At 43.3% G+C, this 23740-nt stretch overlaps 1 protein-coding gene and 1 pseudogene across 1 annotated transcript in view; one reads left to right on the forward strand and one right to left on the reverse strand.

The window, feature by feature from the left end:
- fcho1 (FCH and mu domain containing endocytic adaptor 1) overlaps positions 1 to 23740 on the forward strand; it is a 121350-nt gene that overhangs the window by 3341 nt on the left and 94269 nt on the right. The window lies entirely within an intron of this gene.
- On the reverse strand, positions 3119 to 3249 carry LOC119262755 (annotated as a pseudogene).

A 23740-nucleotide genomic window follows, 5' to 3' on the forward strand; every position in this document is an offset into this window, starting at 1 on the left:
AGGTTTGCATTTCCATTTTATTGTTTTCGTTTTCATTTCCTTTTTGGCTGGATTTGCCTCCCATACAGCCTCTACTCTTCTGGAAAGGCTTTACCTCACCTCAGGCCAAAGGTGCTGGATGGAGGACCATCACAGAGAATGCAGCTCTACTGCTTCACAGTCCAGTGGTGGTGGGGGGGTTTAAAGCCTCCTAACTAGAACTGGGCAGTATGACGTTAGTTATTGAGACATGTTACACCACATTATGCTTTTCTTAGCATATTCTGTAAATCAGTGCTTCAAAAGCTTCTCCCAACTGCATGTTTGATTAAAGAGAGTATAATTTGTGCCAGTTGGATTTTATGCAGCACCGTGTGTGAAATGTTGAAATGGATTCGCAGTTTTTGTTAGTATTTTTAAAATATCCAAGTTATTGGATGTTTGAAAAAAGTGTTGTGACACATTTTGAATCATAAAAAAATGGTACCTCTTGCCTTGGGGTTCTCAACCCTTTCCTCCTCAAGGCCCACCTGTTTATCGCTGGAAAGCATGAAGGTCCACAGGAAAACAAAAACTAAGCTTTTCTTGTTTTGGGGGATTTTCCACACTGCTATGTTTGAGTACCTACCCCGCGGTATGTAATGCGTGTCAGTAAACATAAAGGCCCACTCCCATTTCACGCTTCACCCCTGCCACTTAGCCCTTCCCCCTCTGTTTTACACATTCACACCAAGGGGTAAGGTGTCCCGACTTTTCTTGAGATAAAGGGGTAGGGTGAAGTGTTCGGGCTGCATGGTCCTCCAAACGGAGGTTCTTCGCACTTCAGTGTGAAATGGCAAGACGGCTGCAGAAGCGACCAAATAAACCCAAATGTGAGAACTTTCTCCGTTAAAAAAGTACCAGTGTATTATCATAGTTTAATGTCATTTTAGTGTATTATGGTCCTTTTCCTAACCAGTATAAAATCATAACCAGTATATAATCGCTAGTAGTGTCCTGATGTCTAATTTCCCATTCCACCTTAAATGGTGCAGATGTTACATTTGGAGCCTCGGGTGTCAGAACTGCTGCTCCATTTAAGGTGGAATAGGAAAATTCCAACAATAAGCTGTCAGTAGCTGACTTCAGCTTCATATCACTGACGAATTAGGGGGGTGGGTCGTAAAAATAATTACCCCCCCACACCTTGAAGGGATATGATGCCCTACATGTAGCTAAAGCCAAGCAGTGAGGAGCTGAACTGTACCCTCCTCTACCCAGAGCTAGTAGCTGTTAATGAAGTAATGTTCTTTTATTCGAGCGTCCCGCTTCGTAGGGAAGATTTCAACCACTACCCCATGTAACTCCGTTCCAAGAGGCAAGGTGACACTCGAAAACAAGGCATGAGGGTAAAAATAAGAAATGGGTTCAGGCCAAAATACTACTACTAGAAATGAGGCAGAGTGGTGGCGAGTTAAGCACAGTGGCGACGGCTAAATTGCAAAGCTGCTTATGTGTGCCAGTGTTGTAGGCTTGTATTAACATTGTTCATCTTTTTTTATTGTAAAATCTATTATTCTTTCACTGATTTTCATGATAAAGTGATCATCAGCCCGATATGCACCCTGACCACTTCGTTGTCTGTGGCCCAGCTGTTGAGAAACCCCGCTCTAGATTGGTATTGGGCATGATGACCTTAGGCTCATGTGCAGCTGCTCTGAGCAACCAGTTCTACTGGTCAAAACATTTCTACAGAGAATAAACCAAACTAAACACATCGACATTGGGTGCACCTTCACAAATTAGAGCAGTTTTGCTCTTTTTGGACGTAGGTAGGGTCATTTCACCCTCGCAGTGCATGAACACACCACCAGAAGGAGGAATGGCTTCATCTTCAACAATGTCATGACTGATGAAGAGCAGTGGTTCGTAATCCATATGTGAGCAGTCCTTTAAAGACGTCTGGTTCTCTGAGATGAATGGTCTATGGATTTATTTCACTTTCAGTCTGAAATCAGTCGGCTACACTGTAAAGGCACTTATATATAAATATAAAATACTATATATTAAATACAAAGGCACTTCTTATAGTCAGTATGAGAGTGTGAATGAATGTTTTGGGAGACACAGCTGGAGCGAATCTCTCTCGATTGCAGAATAAATTTAAACCTGATCTCATAGAAGCCTCATATGGCTGTCTGTTGGGAGGCACAGTTCTGCAACCAAATCCACTACAGTTCACCGGTGCATGCAAATGTGTATTGTTTCCTATTCTGTGCTCTAAGCTTTTTTTCAGCCTCTGAAAGTTCAGCACAAAACAGTTCTGTTGGGGGGAGGGTGTAGCCTATGTGTGTTGCAGTGGGCTGGTGTTGGGGGGGGGGGTGTTAGGTTGATGGGCATTCCTGATCACCCATTGCTAATCAACCTAAGGCGAGTCACCTTCCTCACTCATCACAAAAGGGCTTTTAGAGCTTTAGATTGGGTGTGTTGCTCCGGGGAGAAAAGGCTTTGGGGAAATGCCTTTAGACAGATCTAAACTCCTGTCTGGTTCTAGTTAGGTATGTAGAAGGGCACTGGTGCTGTGGTGTAGAGACAGATTAGTCTGCATAGCGCTCAGATGTGCATTTTTATGCAAAAGTTTGAACACACATCTTCTAAGCCGCTTGTCCTTCTGGGTAACGGAAGGTGTTGGAGCCTATCCCAGCTGTCATTGGGCGGAAGGCAGGATACACCTTGGACAGGTCGCCAGTCTATCTCAGGGCAGACAGACAGACACAGACAGACAGACACACAGACACATTCACTCACACCTAGGGGCAATTTACCATGTCCAGTTGGCCTGACTGCATGTCTTTGGACTGTGGGGGGAAACTGGAGAACCCAGAGGAAACCCATGCAGACACTGGGAGAAACCGGGTCACCCGGCCGGGAAAGAGCAGCATCCGTGCAGTGAAACACCCACACACGTGCACACTAGTGAATATACATACACTTGCCTGGAGCGGTGGGCAGCCCTATCCATGGGGCCCAGGGAGCAGTTTGGGGTTAGGTGTCTTGCTCAAGGGCACTTCAGTCAGTCATGGACTGTCAGCTGAGGGGATCCAATCGGCGACCTTCCGGTCACAGGACTGGTTCCCTAACCTCCAGCCCACAAGTGCCCCTGAGGTACGCCATTCCCGGAGGTACTGCAATACCAGGTCGATGCATGGAGTGGACGGAGCAGATGGAGCAAGCCCCTCTTCCATCTCCCTGTTCTAAAAATCAGTGTAATATAGAGGACGTATTAGATAGTCCTCACTACAAACTGTGTTGCAGCTTATAGCCTGTCATGAACTAACACTGATTCTGAGCCAATATTGTTTGAATATTCCAAAGATTACATTATTATATTGCTTTATTCATGTGAAGCGCCTTTTAAAAGAGCCCTCTGAATGCTTTTTTGCTGTCCATTCTTGCAAATAAGGCACGGGGTAGTCCATGGACTGTTTAATTTTCAGTCATATAATCTGAAATATGCTTCAGCCATGCATTTATAATCTTTTTGAATAACCACACGCTTTCTTATGACGTACCCCTGTGTATTTCTGATGCACCCTCAGTGGTTTTGTTCTGTAGCCAGATGTGGTGGTGCTGCAGCAGGCTGACTGTAAGGGTGGGTTACAGGGCAATAATATAACATCATGATACATACTTCTCATATTTTCAAACTAAACTCTGCTATCTTGAATAATACATCACACCCCGTACATGACCCACCAGTCAGACAGTGGAGCACCTTCAGCAACGGATCGCACTGTACAGCACCTCGTCACTGTGCTGGGACATTACTGTACACTGATCCACTGACAGGACAGGCTCGCCGAGCACCAGCTGGACATGCATTGCATTACATTACATTACATCTCTCATGAGCTCATATTTCCATGCACTGCCCCTTTGTTTATACGCGTTTCATAGAGCGCCGCCCCTTTGTTTATACGCGTTTCATAGAGCGCCGCCCCTTTGTTTATACGCATTTCATAGAGCGCCGCCCCTTTGTTTATACGCGTTTCATAGAGCGCCGCCCCTTTGTTTATACGTGTTTCATAGAGCGCCGCCCCTTTGTTTATACGCGTTTCATAGAGCGCCGCCCCTTTGTTTATACGCGTTTCATAGAGCGCCGCCCCTTTGTTTATACGCGTTTCATAGAGCGCCGCCCCTTTGTTTATACGCGTTTCATAGAGCGCCGCCCCTTTGTTTATACGCGTTTCATGTAGCGCCGCCCCTTTGTTTATACGCGTTTCATAGAGCGCCGCCCCTTTGTTTATACGCGTTTCATGTAGCGCCGCCCCTTTGTTTATACGCGTTTCATGTAGCGCCGCCCCTTTGTTTATACGCGTTTCATGTAGCGCCGCCCCTTTGTTTATACGCGTTTCATAGAGCGCCGCCCCTTTGTTTATACGCGTTTCATAGAGCGCCGCCCCTTTGTTTATACGCGCTTCATAGAGCGCCGCCCCTTTGTTTATACGCGCTTCATAGAGCGCCGCCCCTTTGTTTATACGCGCTTCATAGAGCGCCGCCCCTTTGTTTATACGCGCTTCATAGAGCGCCGCCCCTTTGTTTATACGCGTTTCATAGAGCGCCGCCCCTTTGTTTATACGCGTTTCATAGAGCGCCGCCCCTTTGTTTATACGCGTTTCATAGAGCGCCGCCCCTTTGTTTATACGCGTTTCATAGAGCGCCGCCCCTTTGTTTATACGCGTTTCATAGAGCGCCGCCCCTTTGTTTATACGCGTTTCATAGAGCGCCGCCCCTTTGTTTATACGCGTTTCATAGAGCGCCGCCCCTTTGTTTATACGCGTTTCATGTAGCGCCGCCCCTTTGTTTATACGCGTTTCATGTAGCGCCGCCCCTTTGTTTATACGCGTTTCATGTAGCGCCGCCCCTTTGTTTATACGCGTTTCATGTAGCGCCGCCCCTTTGTTTATACGCGTTTCATGTAGCGCCGCCCCTTTGTTTATACGCGTTTCATGTAGCGCCGCCCCTTTGTTTATACGCGTTTCATGTAGCGCCGCCCCTTTGTTTATACGCGTTTCATGTAGCGCCGCCCCTTTGTTTATACGCGTTTCATGTAGCGCCGCCCCTTTGTTTATACGCGTTTCATGTAGCGCCGCCCCTTTGTTTATACGCGTTTCATAGAGCGCCGCCCCTTTGTTTATACGCGTTTCATAGAGCGCCGCCCCTTTGTTTATACGCGTTTCATAGAGCGCCGCCCCTTTGTTTATACGCGCTTCATAGAGCGCCGCCCCTTTGTTTATACGCGCTTCATAGAGCGCCGCCCCTTTGTTTATACGCGCTTCATAGAGCGTCGCCCCTTCGTTTATACGCGTTTCATATAGCTTTCATATATAACATATTGTTTTAGTATATTTCTAGTAGTATACTTCTGTCCATCCATCCATCTGTCCATCCAGTTATCCATCCATCCCTCTATACATTCATCCATCCCTCTATCCATTCATCCATCTATCCATCCATCCATCTGTCCATCCATCCGTCCGTCCTTCCATCCATTCATCTGTCCATCCAGTTATCCATCCATCCCTCTATACATTCATTCATCCATCTATCCATCCATCCATCTGTCCATACGTCCATCCATCAATCCATTCATCTGTCCATCCAGTTATCCATCCATCCCTCTATACATTCATCCATCCCTCTATCCATCCATCCATCTATCCATCTGTCCATCCAGTTATCCATCCACCTACTCATCCAGTTATCCATCCATCTATCCAGTTTGGACTGGACTCAAATGGACCAGGTGAAAACGTCTATGAAAAAACTATTAATAGGCTTACAAGATTTTATTAATCAGTGTTCGCAAAAAATAAATAAATATTTTTTTTGAACAGGATGAAAAATAGTTGAATATACGGTCTACAGGATGACTGTAATTAATTAAATATGTCTAGTTTTATTATGTGTGTAGTTGTTTAGTGTCACACCAGGTCCAAAAGTTTGAAGACACCTAATCATCATTAGATCATTATATCTGAAATAATGAGTATTAATATTGAATTTGTCCTCCTTTGCTGCAGTAGCAGCCTCTACTCTTCTGGGAAGGCTTTGCACTAGATGTTGGAACATTGCTGTGAGGATTTAATGGCAGCCACAAGAGCATTATTGAGGTCAGGTGCTGATGTCAGATGATTCATTTTGGGTCACAGGCGCCTTCCAAAGCTATTGGGTGGAGCTACATCACTCCAGAGAACACAGCTCCGCAGCCCAGTGCTGGAGGGCTTTATACCCCTCCAACTGACGCTTGGCATCAGGCATAGTGACCTCATTTGCTGCAGCTCCAGAACGTCCCATCCGTCCTATCAGTCAGTGTGTTTTTACTGAGATTATACAAGTTGTATATGCGCAGTTGAAGGCCTGTGTCAGCAACGGTTGCAGCATTGATTAATTAGAAGGGCTGTCTGGATATTTTTGGACATATTGCCCACCCTGAGCTCCCACTCCACTCCATGGGAAGTGCTTTGGCTGTAACTCCTGTTTAGACCTTACACACAGCTGTCAGCTCGCTGAGCCAACAGTCGTATTAAACGGGGAACAGAGGCGGCTTTGACCCCAAAGTGGGCCGTCTGAGTCTGGGCCAAGCTGACGCCATTATCGGGTCCATGTTAGTCCATCACTCTCACAAGAGGCTGTTTGGTAGGTGGCGGTCATCCTGAGAGCGAGCGAGAGAGCGAGCGAGAGCGAGAGAGAGAGAATAAAGGAAATAGAAAGAGACATAGCAAGAAGAAGACAGAAAGAGGTGGAGACAATGAATGACAAAGGCACGGGGCGGAAGAAAAAAGAAATGAGAGAAATGATAAAAAGAAAGGGAGGGAAGAACGGCGAAAGATGTGGAGAGACAAAGAAGAAGGAAAGGGAGAAAAACAAAGAGGGCACTAGAGGAGGGAGAAAAGTGGTGAAACAAAGGGAAAGCAGGAGGAAGATGGGGAAAAATAAAGAGGGAGAGAAAACGAATAAGAAAGGAGGAGTGAGATAGACAGAGGGATGGTGAGATGTGAAGAAATTGAAAGAGAAAAGCGTGAGCAAGAAGAAGGGATGGGGAAAAACAGGGAGATGTGGAAGAAATGAGCAAGAAAAGCATGAATAAGGAAGAAAGCAAGAAGCAGGAGAAAGAAAAAAAGAGGGGTAAGAGGCATAGGAAGAAAAGGGGGGAATAAGAAAAAAAAGCAGAGAGAGAGAGGTGGTGAAAAGGCCTGCAGAAAGAGGATGAGAAGGACAGAAGGGAAACGAGCAAAAAGAAAAGGAGAGCCAAGGAGATGGATAAAATAAGAGAATGAGATGCAGGGAAAGGGAAAACAGGGAGAGTGATGGTGAAAATGAAGGAGAGAAGCATGGGGAAGAAAAAGGAGTGGATGAATAAGATCGAATGGGAAGGAGGGGGAGAAAGAGGTGGAGGACATGAAGGAGAAAAGCTTGAGGAAGAAGGAGAGGGAGACGAAAACCAAAGAGAGCAAGATAAAATGGAAGAAGGGAAACCAGAAAGAGTGGTGGAGAAAAAAGAAAGGCATGTGGACCAAGACAAAGTAGAGGAAATGAAAAAAATGGCATGGGGAAGGAGGAAAAAAGTGCAAGAGGGAGAAAATGGAAAAAGGCATGGGAAGAAGATGAAGAAGATGAGAAAAGTAGTAGAGAAAAGGAAAGAGGGGCATGGGGAAGGAGGAAAAGAATGAGAGGGAGGAAAAGACAGTGTGAGCGCGAGAGAGAGAGAGAGAGAGAGAGAGAGCGTGAAAGAGAGAGAAGGGGCGTCCAGCCATATTCCGCATTTAAACTTGAGCTGCCTGTGGAGCGGATTCCGCTGATTAAGTCTGAGAAGTGCGAACCTGCTGTGTTGGAATCCCTCACTCAGAGAAGCCCCACGCAGGTGGCCTACTCCACACACAGGGCTCGCAGAACTGATTTGGGACGCAGCCCCTTCCTCCTGGCTCGCGAACGTGTGCAGCAGCCTGCGGACATCTCTGGAGAATCGCTGGCCTTTTGGGCTTCACTGTTTCTTCTGCACTTACAGCAGGCTGGACATGTCCGACCTAAGGGCCTGATCACAGAGCTGCTTGCGTGGCTCTGCTGCTTGCTAGCCAGTTGCCACTTTGCCAAGCAGGGCAGTGCCAGGGGCGAGAGCTGGGCTAGCTAGCAGGTCTACCGCTCCAAGCAGAACACACAGCAGATGGAGGATCTCTGGCTGCAGGCCTGGTTAGAGGCGAGTGGTTGGTTGTGGGTAGGAATATAGGCTATCACTGTGCTGCAGGCCAGGCCTGTTGGTGGGTCACCAACCTTATACACAACATAGACTGGGACCCAGAACTGCTCGATGTTTAGTTTGCTAGTTATAACGAGAGCAGGGCTTTAAAGAAGTGGAGCGCTCTCAGGTGGCTGGGTTGATAGACTTTTAACAGGTTCACTCTAAATCAGTGAGCTGAACTGGCCTAATAGTGGTCTAGTTTGAAAGCAGTGGATGAGGCGCGTTGAGCGTCACTCATTGGTCCGTCATTATCTATAATAATACATAATCCATAAAACTTTAATAATGTTACATTTATGGTTTCTTTTTTTTGTTTGTTTGTTTCTCAAATGTGTCTGTGTTTAAACCTAAAATGATGCAATGTGACTTCCCCCATGCATATTGGCATATCTTTCTTAGAACGGCCCATATAATGTGTGTCTAAAAATGTTAGGTGGTACAACCACCCACTTATATATACTGATTGTGTATCAAGTTAGGTTATTTACTTATGGAAATGAAATAGTATGACATCATTATGTTTAACTTTAGGGAGAAAAAGTCCATGTTGCAAAACAATAGAACTTTTACTTTTGAAGTTTTCTTAATTCCTCAGATGTCAGGTGGCACAAGCAAAAACAAAGTACTTTTATATTGATGTGCTTTTACAAACCAGGGGCCACGGTATAGTATCATAAAGTAGTGACCTTTACGGTGCAGTGCCAAGGTCAGTAGCCCTTTCACAAGTTTTGGAAAAAATGTGATTTTTTTTTTTTTTTGAGTCATAGAGTGGTTTCAGTTTACATTTACAGCATTTAGCAGACGTTCTTATCCAGAGCGAATTACAAGAAGTGCTTTGTCAATCTAGAGAAAGTATCTTAACTAGTTACCAGTAGGTTAGAGAGGAAGACGGTCCTGAGCTCAGATACTGTAAACAAAAGTCACTGTAGATACCCAGAGAAAAGGAACAGCGTTGAACGCAGAACTCTGTGCTGTACAATACAATACAATACAATACAGTACAGTACACAGTGCAATACAATAAAATATAATATATAAGTGCAGCACAATCTATTGCAATCAATACTTAATTCATTGCTCATTTAAGTGCTGTGTGAAGAGACGGTCTTCAGTCTGTGTTTGAAGACAGCAAGACACTCTGCTGTACGGACAGCCAGTGGGAGTTCATTCCACCACCTGGGTGCCAGTACGGCAAACATTCTCAACGCTTGTCTTCCACGTGCCTTGAAGGATGGCAGGTCAAGCCGAGCTGCACTCGAAGCTCGAAGGGCTCGTGGTACAGTTCGAGATTTCACCATTTCCATCAAGTAGGCAGGGGCTGGTCCATTTTACCAGTTTACCATGTCAGGTGGTCTGACCTCAGGAGGACCATGAACATGTGTCCATATTATGATATGATATTGTTTATTTATTTGAAAAATTACATATAAACACAACTTCAAGGACAAAGGCTTCGACAGGTGTCTGAGTAGATTAAGCCTGTATACTTTGAAATTAGTCTCAAAAGTCAGGGGGCACAACCAGTAAGGCAAATGGTGCAACCAGACCGGCACAGTTTAAAACATAAAATGCACTTAGATGTAAAGACAATTATGTATTATTATTATTATTATTATTATTATTACATTTAGATAATTAGCTCTATCTTCACTCCTCCTGTTTTCGAACTAATGTTTTACTAGGTTATGTCTAGGGCTGCTGGGTGACCGGGGTCCTCTGTGTGTGGAGTTTGCATGTTCTCCCCGTGTCTGCGTGGGTTTCCTCTGGGTTCTCCGGTTTTTCTCCCACAGTCCAAAGACATGCAGTTAGGCCAACTGGACATGCTACATTGCTCCTGGGTGTGAGTGTGTGATTGTGTATGTATGTATGTCTGTCTGCCCTGCGATGGACTGGTGACCTGTCCAGGGTGTAACCTGCCTTCCGCCTAATGACAGCTAGGATGGGCTCCAGCACCCCCCGTGACCCTGAGGGAGAAGCAGCTTAGAAAGTGTGTGTGTGTGTGTGTGTGTGTGTGTGTGTGTGTGTGTGTGTGTCTAGAGCAGCATCATTTTGCCGTTCGATAAAGCTGTCAGATATGTGAGAAGTAATGAATGGCTAATACAATGATGTGTCTCAGGCTGGATGGAATGCATGTATTGGCATTCTTATTGGGATGTGAACAGAAATCTAACAGACATCTCTTTAAACACGTAGCAACACTCAAAATTACAAAAGCACCATTTCCTGTCCTGCAAAATAAGAAGAAATTAAATACTAACAGCTACTTGCATCAAAATTGCAAGTAATTCTTTTTGTGTACTGAAGGGCTGAAAATCAATCCCCGTTAGTTCAAAAGCTTTTTCTATAAATGTTTTTACTTTATTTTTTGTTTTAAATATTGTGGCATCAATGTTTCTTAGTCTCTTTTGGTTGCGCGTCGTTAGGCACCGTGTTCTTTGTTGGTCTGAGACTATTTTAGTTTTTAGGATGTGGGTGTGAAGCAGCAGGCTTCAGTAGCCCAGCTGATGGGGAGCAAAACGCTCCTGAGCCTGAGCGCTGCATGTTTTCCCCATTAAAGCTGAGTTGAGGGTCTTTGTAGTTTGTGTTTTGTAGTTGCCATTTGGCCAAATGGTTGAGTCCCTGGTCTCCAGTGTGGGAGAGTGGGCTCAGTCCCAGCACAGAGAAGCAGGCTTGTAACGGATTGTGCTGGTCATGTAATGTCGTCTGTCTGGCGCTGCGTATGAGGTTATTAGAGCTTTTCTGTCATTGCTGCTCTAACAGTGTGTTTATTGTGGAAACTCATATCACTATAATTAGATTTATTGTGCAGCCCTAGTTGTTTACATTTTACATTTATGGCATTTTGGCTGACGCTCTTATCCAGAGCGACTTACAGTTTGATCATTTTACACAGGAAGGCGAAGGCGGTGTTAGGAGTCTTGCCCAAGGACTCTTATTGGTGTAGTGTAGGGTGCCTACAGTATAGAAGTCAGAGGTGTTACCCACCAACTACCCTAACCAACTACGTGCAACCATTTGTGCCATTCATTCGTAGTTGTGTCCTTGACTTTAGGCTTGTTGGTGGACAGTTAATTGCTGACCAATGGCTGTCTGTTATCGGTGGAAAGATAAGAAGGCAAAATGTTACTGGTTAACACCTCAACCCCAGTACCCAGTTGAGATGACTCTCCAGATAAAACTAATCTAGCTTGAATTGGGCTTAAATGCTTTCCTCATGCTAAAGGTTATACTTGGATATATATTTTCCATGTTCTTAACTCCTATGATGCTCTTCTGTCTTCAAATTAACCAGTTCAACCTGTATTGCCATCATATAGTTCAACAGGGTGTGTCTCGCATTGAGCTGCCGAGGGGCAAAACTCTTTAAAAGCCTGATATCCTGCCGTTTTCCTGGAGTTTGTTTTGTGGACTTTGAGGTCCACTGGTTTTTGGTTTAATTGACCAAAATCTGTCATTTTACATTTATTAATTTTTGACTTTTTTATTGGTTTTTGTTACTGTGACTTTAAGACTGATATCATGGTGACCCCACAACCACAAAAAAGCACTGCTTACACACACACCAGTAATCACTGGTCACTAATATCTGCCCATAGAAGTTGTGCCCTGTTGTGCCCACCATAAGAGCAGAAAGAAGCATTTAAGCGACAACATTGGACTGAACTGATCCAAGCTTCATTATACATTTACTACAGGTCTCATAGTAGCAGCATTTGGCTGTTGATTCTCATCACATCAGCCTTCAGAAAGCTGTGTAACATGCTTATAAGCCTCTAACCAGTCATTATCATTATCTTGACTAATCAAGGATGCTCCTGGGGTGTTTAAGTGTAGCAACATATTTGTGCAATTTGTTTATATTACACAAACGTTGGTAATAAATCAGCCCATCTTTAACCCGGTGGTATCACAGGTGCATTATTGTGCTTTCTGTAAATTGAACCATGCAGTATGTCGCTGCTGTCAGAAGGAAACCTCATGACTTCATATTTGTCGGTTTTTTTTTTCAGTTTTTGGCATAATTTAGAAATACCTGTTGCTCTTTACATAAGGTGTGAATTTTATGATGAACAGAGCAAAAGAAACACCCCAAAATGATATGGGGGGGGGGGTCTGCTTCTATTGACTTGCATTAAAAGTAAAGTGTGGTGTGTGGGTGTGTGGGTGTGTGTGTGTGTGTGTGTGTGTGTGTGTGTGTGTTTTCTTTCTTTCCTTCTCCTGTAAAGCTACCATTTGGAGATGTGAGGTTTTCCTGCGATATTGTAGTTATACTTATATTATCCCTTTTTTTTTTGTTTTGTTTTGTTTTGTTTTTTTGTGCAGCCCTAACCAGAGTTTCTTTAATACCCCCTCTAAATGCCCCTTTCCAGTGCTAATTATGTTCACTTGGGAATAGTTTAGCAGGATCTGTTTTTGTTTTTTTAGACATGGCAGTGTTTAAACCTAAAAACCTATAACATCAGTTTACTTTAACCCGTCCATATTGGTTGGTCCTGCTGTGAACAGGCTATTTGGTGCTATACTGTAAACTACGGTGCCCTGCTGGTGACAAGATCACAGGCTCACGGCTTACTAAGTCGCGTCCATGCATTAGAATCTCGTTCCCACGCTTTACTAAGTTGTGGGCACACATTATTTTTTATTTATACAGGGTGTCGCCAGCAGGGCTCCGTAGTAAATTCCCCTGGGCTCCATCTTGTTTGTTAATATTTCTAGGCATCATTTGCATGTTTATAGCAGAATTACCGGTTTGTCCTTTATCTCTTATTTGCTTGGTAAAATATATTGGAAATACAATAAACAGCCACACCGTTTGGAACATACAGCATCTTTATTAGATGTTGTAATTAACCAACTGAACAGAGCAGCAATTCATCCCCGGCTTCAGCCACACTTCAGTAACGTCAGCTGGCAGTGGCGACTGTGCCTGCAGTGTAGAATCACATGGAGAATATGAAAGGAAATAACATTGTGGTTTCAGTTGGGATGCTTATTGTATCGCAGAGGAAATATCCCCAGACTCGGGCAGCTTGAATGAGTTTGTTATCTGGGTCACTGAGGAAGCTCATGATGACCAGAGCTGAAAATCTCTGACAGTGACTGAGGGAGAAGAGGACGTGTTGATGTGGAAGAGATTAGTGTGTTGCGCTTTGTCTTCCATTGCTTTTCTCTCGCCTGTAACAACCTTCAGTCTTTGTGGATAGTAGAGGTGTGATAATGGGGTGCGTCGTGGGAAGTGGACGTTCTGTCGATTATGACGTCTTATAAAATGGATAGTTCCGGTCCTAAAATCTGATTGGCTGAGCCGCGTTGGAAGCCGTTGCAAAGTCCACGATATACGCACAGCTATGACCACTTCGCAAACAACCGAACCGTGTCACTGTGCCAAGTTTGTGAAAAACCCTTGTGCTGTTAATGGAATAATCTTTGACTCTCATGCTGCTGTTTTTTGTTTAAACTGAGGGGCTGACCACTTATGTTCTTAACTAGAACTGGGCTGGTCAGCGAGCTCAGAGGCTAAAAGAGTCAACAGCCTCAACAACTCCATCATTAATATCACAGGCTTGGATGAACTGTAAAACATCTAGAAAATATCACTTGAATGTCTTACACACTTCAAATGTTTGTGTTTTTAGTCAGAAGTCGCGTCAAACCCAGGCTGAATCCCAAACGGCTCCATGCTCCCCAATTAGTGTGCTAGTTATGGAAATGTAGAAATTCTAGCCTCTACAGCCAAATAGTGCATCATTTATTGAGTGTGTGAGTCCCAAACGACTGTTTCTTACCTGTATTTTGCTCTGTTGGGCTGCAGGATCCAGTATTTAAATCCCCATGTAGTGCACTATGTGGGGAGCAATGAGCAATTTGAGATTGAGCCCCAGCCCGAGAAGAGGGGCGCTGCTGGATTGGTGTTAAATAAGAGAGGTAATTTGGTGACCAAAAAGTACTTATAAAGTGAAGGTTTCTGCATTAAACAGTGCTGTATTATCATATGTTCACTGTTATACAACAAAAATGACTGCAATATACAGCGATGAGTGACTGAACGTGCTCCTCATTCAGCGGGCCATGGTTGCTTGGTAACGATACCATACTCCAAATGCGGAAAACTTGTTTATGTCAATTATTATTAATAGTAACTCAAATTATTGTCTGAAAAAGTGTGTATTTAATCATGTTTCATGTTGGCTGCCGTTTTTATAAAAGCAATAAGCCACTTTAGGCCGTGCGTTAGTGAGATTTTATTATAGGGAAGGGATAAAATCACAGTAACGCACAGCTTAAAGTGGCTTATGGCTTTATTACATAACCCGTTCCTTTCTATTACAAATGACGTTGTTTTTTCTTTGTTTTTTTTTTTTGTTTGTTTGTTTCTTTTTCTGTATCATTCTTCTGAGCACTGGTATTTATGTGGCTACTTGCTTTTATGCTGCTACTAACCGTTTCTAAGTTCTACTTCAGCACACATAAAAAAAACGGGAAATAATACTTTACATAACTTCCAGAATATTTGATCTGTAGTCTGTTTGGTCAGATACTAGAGTAGAGTGTCACCACAGTGAACTACATCAAATTCCAAACCTGACGTCGACCCTAAACAAAAAAAAAAGCTTTTCGGTCGGCAGCTGTAAACGCCTAAACAAACTGGCGGCAGCCAGAAACGAACAGAATACGGTTCAGCAAACAAGATGCTTTACAGACTGACTGGAACCAAACCACATTCAGGTTCATCTGGAAAGGGTTTAAAAGGAAACCGATATTAACACGGTTGTATGGCTTCATTTATAATACGAAATGATGCTGCTTTGTTTGGTGGAAGGAGTTGGAAATATTAAAGGGCCTGTATTAAGGAAAATTCAAATTATTTGTAAAATAAAGTAATATATCATTGCTGTCCAAAGAAAAACAAATATCACCAAAATAGTAACTTCACAAGTGAGGGCAGAACTTTTCTTTACTTCTAACATACGTTAATGGAAAGAGATTTTATTCTAGGCATTTTTGGAGTGCTTCTGTTGGTCCAATCATCAGGACCTTTTCACACAATGTAAAGGACAGCGTCAGAGTTCAAATGATGCAGAGAAGTAAAAATCACAAAAAGATGTAGATGCATGTTTTTGTTTTTGTTTTTCTTCACTGGACAGCGACGATAATGACCATTGTAAAGTTTCAAATCAAACCCCTCACTGTCCAGTCTTTATAATCCATATGTGGAAAGCTGTGCTGCATCCCGTTTCTGTGATGCCACCAGAACCAACTAGTTTACGTATATCCGTCTATTCCGCCTATAGCAGTTTGGCGCCGCCCATTCACACTGAACTGTGGAAGACCTTCAAATCCAGACCTTGAATCCAGTTTCCAGTCTAGGAATTGGTCAGTGCTGATAGATATGGCCCTAGGTGACCTGTCAACAGGTTGGCTTAACTGTCAGTGGTTAGTCCAGGACTGGAAAGTGGAATTCCAGCCTGGATTTGAAGGCATTTGTTTTAAAGAGAGTATTTCAGCGTTTTGAAAGAGGCATAATACAGGCCAGCCAATCAGAACAGAGCTTATTTGTCTTATATCAGTCTTAAAGGCACAGCAACAAAAACAAGCTGTTTAATTATAAATGGATAAAGAGATATTTGGGAAAAAAACACACAAAACCACACAAATGGTGTAATTGGACTTAGAGAGAGAGTCAAATACAAATAAATGTAAGATATGGGCCCTTTATAGTGCCTCTGCCTCAATGTTTGCTTTACTTTTCTCATTATTTTGCAGAACTGATGTGTAAAGCAATAACATCATGCTTGGCACTGAATCTCAGCTGCATCTCGTGGTCTGTTGCTTAACAATGCAGTCAAATTGTTTTGGATGGCAAAAATGATGCAGTCACCGTCACTCCTCTGTATAACTGCCGTTCACTGTAACACAAGGCCCGACAAAAAAAAACTATTGCTTGGGATTTACTTAACTCAGAGTTGCATGTCACATAAAATGATAATAATAACTTGATTCATGAAGCAATTTCTATACATTTAGCAACTTAAAGATGTAAATCATATGTTTTGCGTACAAATGGATATTTATGTCAGACTGGCTGATGAAAATAACCTAAAATGACTGCGTACTTTATTGAATATGAGTGTTGTAGTTGACCACAATCGATTATGATGAACCGAAGTCACACAGTCCTACTGAACGATGCTTTGCGTGTCCAGTTGTGCACTTTTCACCAGCTGGACCAGCCCTGCATTGGAGGTGATTTCTGGCACATGCCCAGGGATTGTGCTGGACTTGGCTGTAGGGTCCACCAAACAAAAACAACATTGAGCCAGGAACAATAACAGGGAGAGAAACTGTTTAGCTGTGGGTTTTTTTCTGCTGGGTCCTGAACAGAGACGGCGCATCTGTACCCGAGCAGGGCTGTGCGTGTGAAAGGTGACGGTGGTGCTGTTCACGAGATGGTGTTAACGCGGCCAGTGTCCTGAGCGGACACAGCACGGTGACAGCACAAGGAAGTATTGATACGGTTGGTGTGTGAAACCCTCTTTGTTTCGCGCAGCCTGAACACATGGACTCTAGTGCTCTGTGTGGTTAAACATAAAGATCCTCGGCTTTCCCGATAAAGATCCTTTTCCCGAAGGCAAAATTGAGTTTCAGGCTTTGTTAATGGGAAAATGAACAGGCTGGGTGCTATTCAGATTTATACCCACAGCACTTTTCTAGTTGCATCAAACTGGAGATAATACTTATTAAATAGAATGAATTTAGTCTTGCAAGACTTCTGACTCATACTTTGACATGTGTATGGCCACTTAAGTACTCGGTAAACTGTTCAGTGAAATCACTGTGAAAACACGATCAGTGAAACACTAATTTTAACTTCATGCATGTATATTACATTTGCTACCATGAGACATGAGTGCCTGAACATGAGCGTGACATGACGGAGAGGGCAGAGCGCTGCCAGCTCTGGTACGGCCTTTCCCTAAAAAACTAGGCAGACTGCTATAACTCTGAGCTCGGCCCAGAAACAGTGGACTCTATTTCTCAAATAAACTAACATTGGCCCATCGTCCAGGATGTGGAAATGCCTTGTGTAGATGGCGATGAGGTCCTGTCCAAAGTTGTGCCAGTTAGCTTTAGTGTTAACCTTGGCTTATTAGTTCATCTGAAGGGGCCTGTGTTGCGTTTTTCTCTCAACATTACTGTGCTGCCCTGGGCTCAGGAAGGACACTGGAAGCAGCTGCCATTTAACTTTCATTAACACAAATGAATGAAACTGAAAGAACCGATGCTAAGCTGGCCACTTTTCGGTGGCTTTAAACAAGATTTTGAGGCGCTTAAATCGAATTTGAAGCAAATTAAAGTGGCCTCGCTGCGGGACCGGAGGCAGGGCTGAGGACTTGCGTGCTGTCCCCCACTCTCCCACACTTCATCCTCTCCCTGCCGTCTTTGCGGGGCTCTGCCTCATCTCAGAGTTTGAGCCCATCGAGGCCCAGGGGATGGGCGCAGGCCACAATTACAAACTTTAAAGCCCATATTCAAATGTATTCCTCTATATGCTGCCAAATTTGTGCTATTCACCTCTTTACCCCTGTGGTGTCTCCTAAAAACTAAGCATGCGGTCCTACTTTATTCTTATTCCGGTTTGTTAGATCTTACAGATAATTGAATATCCAAACTAGAGTCTGGTGTGTTTTGTCGCTCAGCATGGCCAAGAACCACCTACTATGACTGCAGTGTTATTTGACTGACCTGCCAATCACTGGACTTTGTGTAGGGTTAGGCAGTTATCATCCTGCAACAAAAACAGACCCATATCTTGGTTCTTTGTTATTATTGTATATGAATGAAAACACAGACTTACTTTGCTGTGCTTTAAGCTTTAGCTCACCTGTAGCTGCTTTTCTCGCATCTCCAGCAGGAAACTTTTTCAGAAGTTGTATAGATTCTTGTACAATCTCTCAACATGTGATGTGATGTGAATAATTTATTTTAGCAGCAGGTACCATTTAAGGTGGAATGGGAAACTTGGAATAAGAAGCGACTTCAGCATTGCAACTTTTCAGTGTTTGTCAGTTTCTCATAGCAGATTAAATGTATCAGGAAACCAGCTGGAGTGATTATAGACGAAAATAAGTCTATTCATCTCCAAATTATCGATGTTTGTCTTAAATCCTTCTCTTTGTATTTTATTAGCTACTAACTAGGCAATTGTTGTCTGCATTGCTATGGCGACCAACAGTTTGTGCACCAACCTGCAGGGTTAAAGGGTGAATCAGCAGTTCTACATTAACTCCAGAGTTTAAGACCATTTACTGTTAAACTGTTTTGATGGATCAGCAGAGCTTTATTTTACTGTAAAGGAGGATTATTTTATTTTTACCTACTGATCTGATTCAGCTTGGAGCCACAACAGCGCAGTGAAAGAGCCGAAGCCAGGGCTAAACTAACATAGTGATTCCCAGTACAATTGCTGCTTACTCATTCACCTTCATTATCAGTTTTTAGGGTTCCCTCTTTTGTTCAGCCATCAAAGAGGCTTGGCTGTTAGTGGATCTAAAGCATCTAAGCAACATTAGATTTGTGGTATAGTGATCATCAAAAATTGCCCTCGAATAACAGTTCATGCTTTACTATTTTAGTGGAAAATAGCTGAGCGGTTGTTTGAGTGATGTGGTGTGGCACTTATCACCCTGCCATACTGTAGCGTGGTGTTAGTCATGCTAAGCCCTCTCTCTGAGGCAGCTGTAGCGTTCTGTTAGCTCACGGGGGTTTTGCAGAGATCAGGCTGGGAGGAAATGCAAAGCCTCTGACAGGAAATGATCACGACTGCTGCTCTCTGCTGGTCCAGGCAGAGCTGCGGAGGATGCACGAGGCTGCAGCACACGGTCAGCAGAGTTTTTTTTATTGTGGTGTTAAGTAGTGTAGATGTACACCGTGTTTCCCCCTCTTACCCCGAGTGCAGTCAGTCAGCCGAGACCTGTTTGGTGTTTGAAGTTTGATTCTTTGGTTTTGTACTGGAGCTACGAGGCTAATGTAGCTAACAAAGCTGTGGCAAATGTAGTATGTATTATATCACAGTACTTCAAGACGTGATGCACAATATGCGTCACAATATTTAGTTTTCCTGAGATTTAATAAGTTTGAGCAGACAAAATAGAATTTATAGTGCCACATATAAAAATACTGCACCAACACCACCACCACCGTCACCAACACCACCAATAAAAACCACAACACCAACAACAACAGTACCACCAACAACCAAACCACCACCAACACCATCGACACTGCCACCACCAGCAACACTATCGACACCACCAACACCAACAATGCCATCACCAACAAAAACCATAACACCATCAACACCATCAAGGTCACCAACCTTGTCACCACACCACCACTACTACCAACAACCACACCACCACTATCAACACCACCACCACCAACAAAAACCACAACACCACCAGTACCACCATCACCACCACCAACACTACCACCAACAACCAAACCACCATCAACACCACCAACACCATCAACACCACCACCAATACCATCGACACTGCCACCACCAGTAACACTATCGACACCACCAGCAACACTATCGACACCACCAACACCAACGCCATCACCAACAAAAACCATAACACCATCAACACCATCAAGGTCACCAACAACACCATCAATGCCACCAACAACCACACCACCACTACCAACAACCACACCACCACTACCAACAACCACACCACCACTATCAACACCACCACTACCAACACCATCAATGCCACCACCAACAACACCATCAACACCACCAGTACCACCATCACCACCAGTGATCTTTTTTCTGCACTGAATCCAATTAAAAAGGACCGATTCAGCTCGTTTTTAAACAAAAAGTTAGTCTTAAAGGTGGCAAATATTGCTGTTTTTTTTAGGTGTCTGATGTAGGGTTGGGCGGTATGGGAAAATATGAAATCACAATAATTTAAAAAATTGTCATGATACAGAATATTTCACTTTCAAAAAGATTCATCAGATTTCAAAATGATAAATTTCACTTGTAGATCATTAGAGAACAATGCAGTAAACTGTAAAAGGTTTAATTGATCATTTTAATTTTAATAAGCTCTCAGTCTGAACCTCCTCCAGCTTTACAGACATCAACACCGTAGTCAAACTCATCCGAGACTGGATTCAGCGTGTCGGGTGTCTCTGCTCTCGCGGCTCTTTCAGTGAGATTTCGGAGATCATCCAGTGCTGTGGAACCAACGACGAACGCTCTGAGCTGTTGGAGCTTCACTGACGAAAATCCCGCTGCACAGTTCTGACGGATTCACTCTTATTGATGTGGAGAACGCGGAACACTGCTCAGGGATCTCATCTCCTCTCAGACTGAAGGAAGTCATCTTCCACTGACAGTCAGAAACTCTAAGACCTCCTCGTACAATTGGATTGTGATTGGTTCCTCAGCGCCTCACAGTTGTAAAGATATGGAGCTTTGAATGTAACTGCTGCACGGAAGAATTTGAACGAGAAGCTACTGAATCTCTGACTTCAGCTTCATAGCACTGAAGAATTAGTGGGGGGTGATAATAAATAATAGCCCCCTCTTTGAAGGCGTATGATGCCCTAAATGTAACTAAAGCCCAGCAGTGAGGAGCTGAACTTTCCCCTCCTCTGCTGTCACTGCAGACGGGCAGGGTCGCCCACAGAGCAGCGCCGGTAGCTGTTAATGAAGTGATGCTTTTATTTATTTATTTTTATTTGAGGGTCCCAAAGAGGAAGATTTAAACCGCTAACCCTGCTAAATCAGTTCAGAGGGGTTAGGGTGACACTCAAAAACTAGGGGTAGGGGTAAAAAGAAGAAATGGGCTTGGGCCTTAGTGTTAAATGAACTGCTGTTACAACCAAGGAGGGAAGGGAGACCACCACAGTCACAACAGCAGTGGTCTTATCAATGTAAAATATTTAATTTCATATGTATTTACAGTTAACTTGCATGCTTCAGTACCAAAAAAGGTCAACTTCAGAAGTTTGGGCACCCTTCATCAGATGACGTTTTATTGATTGATATGACTTAGTGAACACATCCTCTACAGAGAACACTTCTGGACATTTGAATGCATTATTAGTGTTTATTTAACATATGTAAAAATAAATCAAACATCTAAATATGACCTGGGCAAAACGAATGGCACAGATTTGTTCAGACGTCTGCATATGATTATACGAACATGTTCGTCTTATTCTGATTACAAATTCTTCATTTTAGCCATAAGATTCATTGCCTTGGTGCAAATGTCTGTCCTGGTGTAATGTGACACAATTTGTCACAATGATGATGGACATCATATAACCAACCCCTACACCCTGGTCTGAGGCAAGTGTGTGGTGATTTGAGCATGCAGTGAGCACAGTGCTAATTGGTGAGGTATAAGTTCCATGACTTGCCAGCAACATTTGGGGTAAGATCAAAAATATATACGTCACATATATATACGTTTTAATTCTTACTGAACACTGTTGTACTATTGTGTCTGTTCACGTGGGTGAATTTATAGTAATTGAAAACATTGCAACTCTCATTTGTCCTGGTGTTTTGCAGTGCGTGGTTGCTGGTATCCCAGCGGCCAGTTATAACTCCAAAGGTATTGAGTTTAATTCAAGCTCAAGGCTGCTGCTGTCATGCGACTGAGAAAGGCACTTAACCCTGAGCTGCTCCTGAACAGAAGAATTCAGTGATGTCCTCAAGGACCTGTAGCTAGTCCACTGTTCCAGTTCTGTTCCCTCTCCAAACATCGCAGCCAAGTAATTAAAGGCCATAGTCCTCAGTTTCTCTAGAACTGCAAAAGAACTGAAAGAAGCTGGTGTCCTCAAGGACTGGACCGAGTGACTATGCTCTGCAGTATGGGTCAGATGTTTGGAGACACCTTCTCACAGAGGGATTTGCTGTTTTCTATGTGAAGACACTGCATATGTGGGATTGTGCACAGACCAAAGAAAAACTCCTGATGAAATGAAATGAATGACCCTTATTAGTCCCACACCGGGGAAATCTCACCTCTGCATTTAACCCATCCGTGCAGTGAAACACCACATACACACTCGCAAGCACACACACTAGGGGGCAGTGAGCACACTCGCCCAGGGCAGTCCTATCCGCAGCACCCAGGGAGCAGTTGGGGGTTAGGTGTCTTGATTAAGGGCACTTCAATCATGACCTGTCAGCTCAGGGGATAGAACCTGCGACCTTCCGGTCACAGGGCTGGTTCCCTGACCTCCAGCCCATGACTTTACATTATGTTTACATCACGTCTTCTTCTGCGAGTTTATTGGCTGGTTGTAAAGCAGAAATCTGATTACTGCCCGACTCATGCAGACCTGGAGTTTCACATTATCTGATTGCTCAAGTGCATGTGAAGGTGTTGATTGGACACTGTCAAAATCAGATTTTCTGCAGTTATTGGATTATTAAGTGCATGCAAACACACTCAGTGTTGTTATTCGACTGTAAGACTATAATGAAAATGGCAGCTCCTGCAATTTGAAAAGTGCGTTCTTTCAAGTTGTTATTTTCGATGAATCTTTCACACCTAATATTAAATAGAGTACTTAAAAGTAAAGCTAAAGTTGGCAATAAGACCCTGGTTTACTGTGGAGAAACAAGTTGATCTCAGATATGTACGTATAGTGATTCTTACCCAAGTACTGATTTACTGTACACTCTCAGAAATAAAGGTACTAAACCGTCACTGGGGCAGTGCCTTCTCTGTACCTTCAGTCAGGGAACATAACTGAACCCTAATCCACTGAAATGATGTGTTCTAAGCTGTACTGACTCCACTCCTCCCGCCTCGCCTCCAGGACTTTATTCTACTGCTCTGTTTTAAAATATTCGGTTATGAAAAGGTACAAATACCAACTTTTCACCTGGAAAAACGTATTTAAGGTTCATAGCTGGACCTTAAAACCACTGCTGTAGCTTTGAGGGAACATTTTACACTGTTTGTGCCCAGATAAATTAGAATGTACCTGAACAGAACCTTCATTTCTAGCAGTGTATCGTCTGAGATTAAGGCTGATTTTGGTTTATTTGTGCCGTCTCTGCTTCACTGTTAGATATTTGCCTTTTTCTTGATGCATTTTGTACTGCAGTTACAAAAATACTTTAAAACTGTAGGTATTATTATCTTAACCTCTTATTCTCCAGGGTTTATTTTGGTTTGTCCATCTGAATTTTCATGACCAAATCAAAAGGCAGATTATTCAGTAACTGCATGAAAATTTTAATTAATTTCTTTTTTTTAGGCAAAAGTTCCCCTCAGATTAACAGAACGTGTGTTTTATGATCTCCACATATCACTACATGCTCACAGTTTACTGCTGAAAGCCAAAAATCTCAGATGCTCTTTGTGTTATTTTATAAAAGTGATGTTTCCAGAGTAGATCACTGAAGAGACGCCGTCTGTTTATAGTTTAGAGCCCAGATTT

This window comes from Pygocentrus nattereri, chromosome 28 (genome assembly GCF_015220715.1).
Source record: "Pygocentrus nattereri isolate fPygNat1 chromosome 28, fPygNat1.pri, whole genome shotgun sequence".
Taxonomy (NCBI): Eukaryota; Metazoa; Chordata; class Actinopteri; order Characiformes; family Serrasalmidae; genus Pygocentrus; species Pygocentrus nattereri.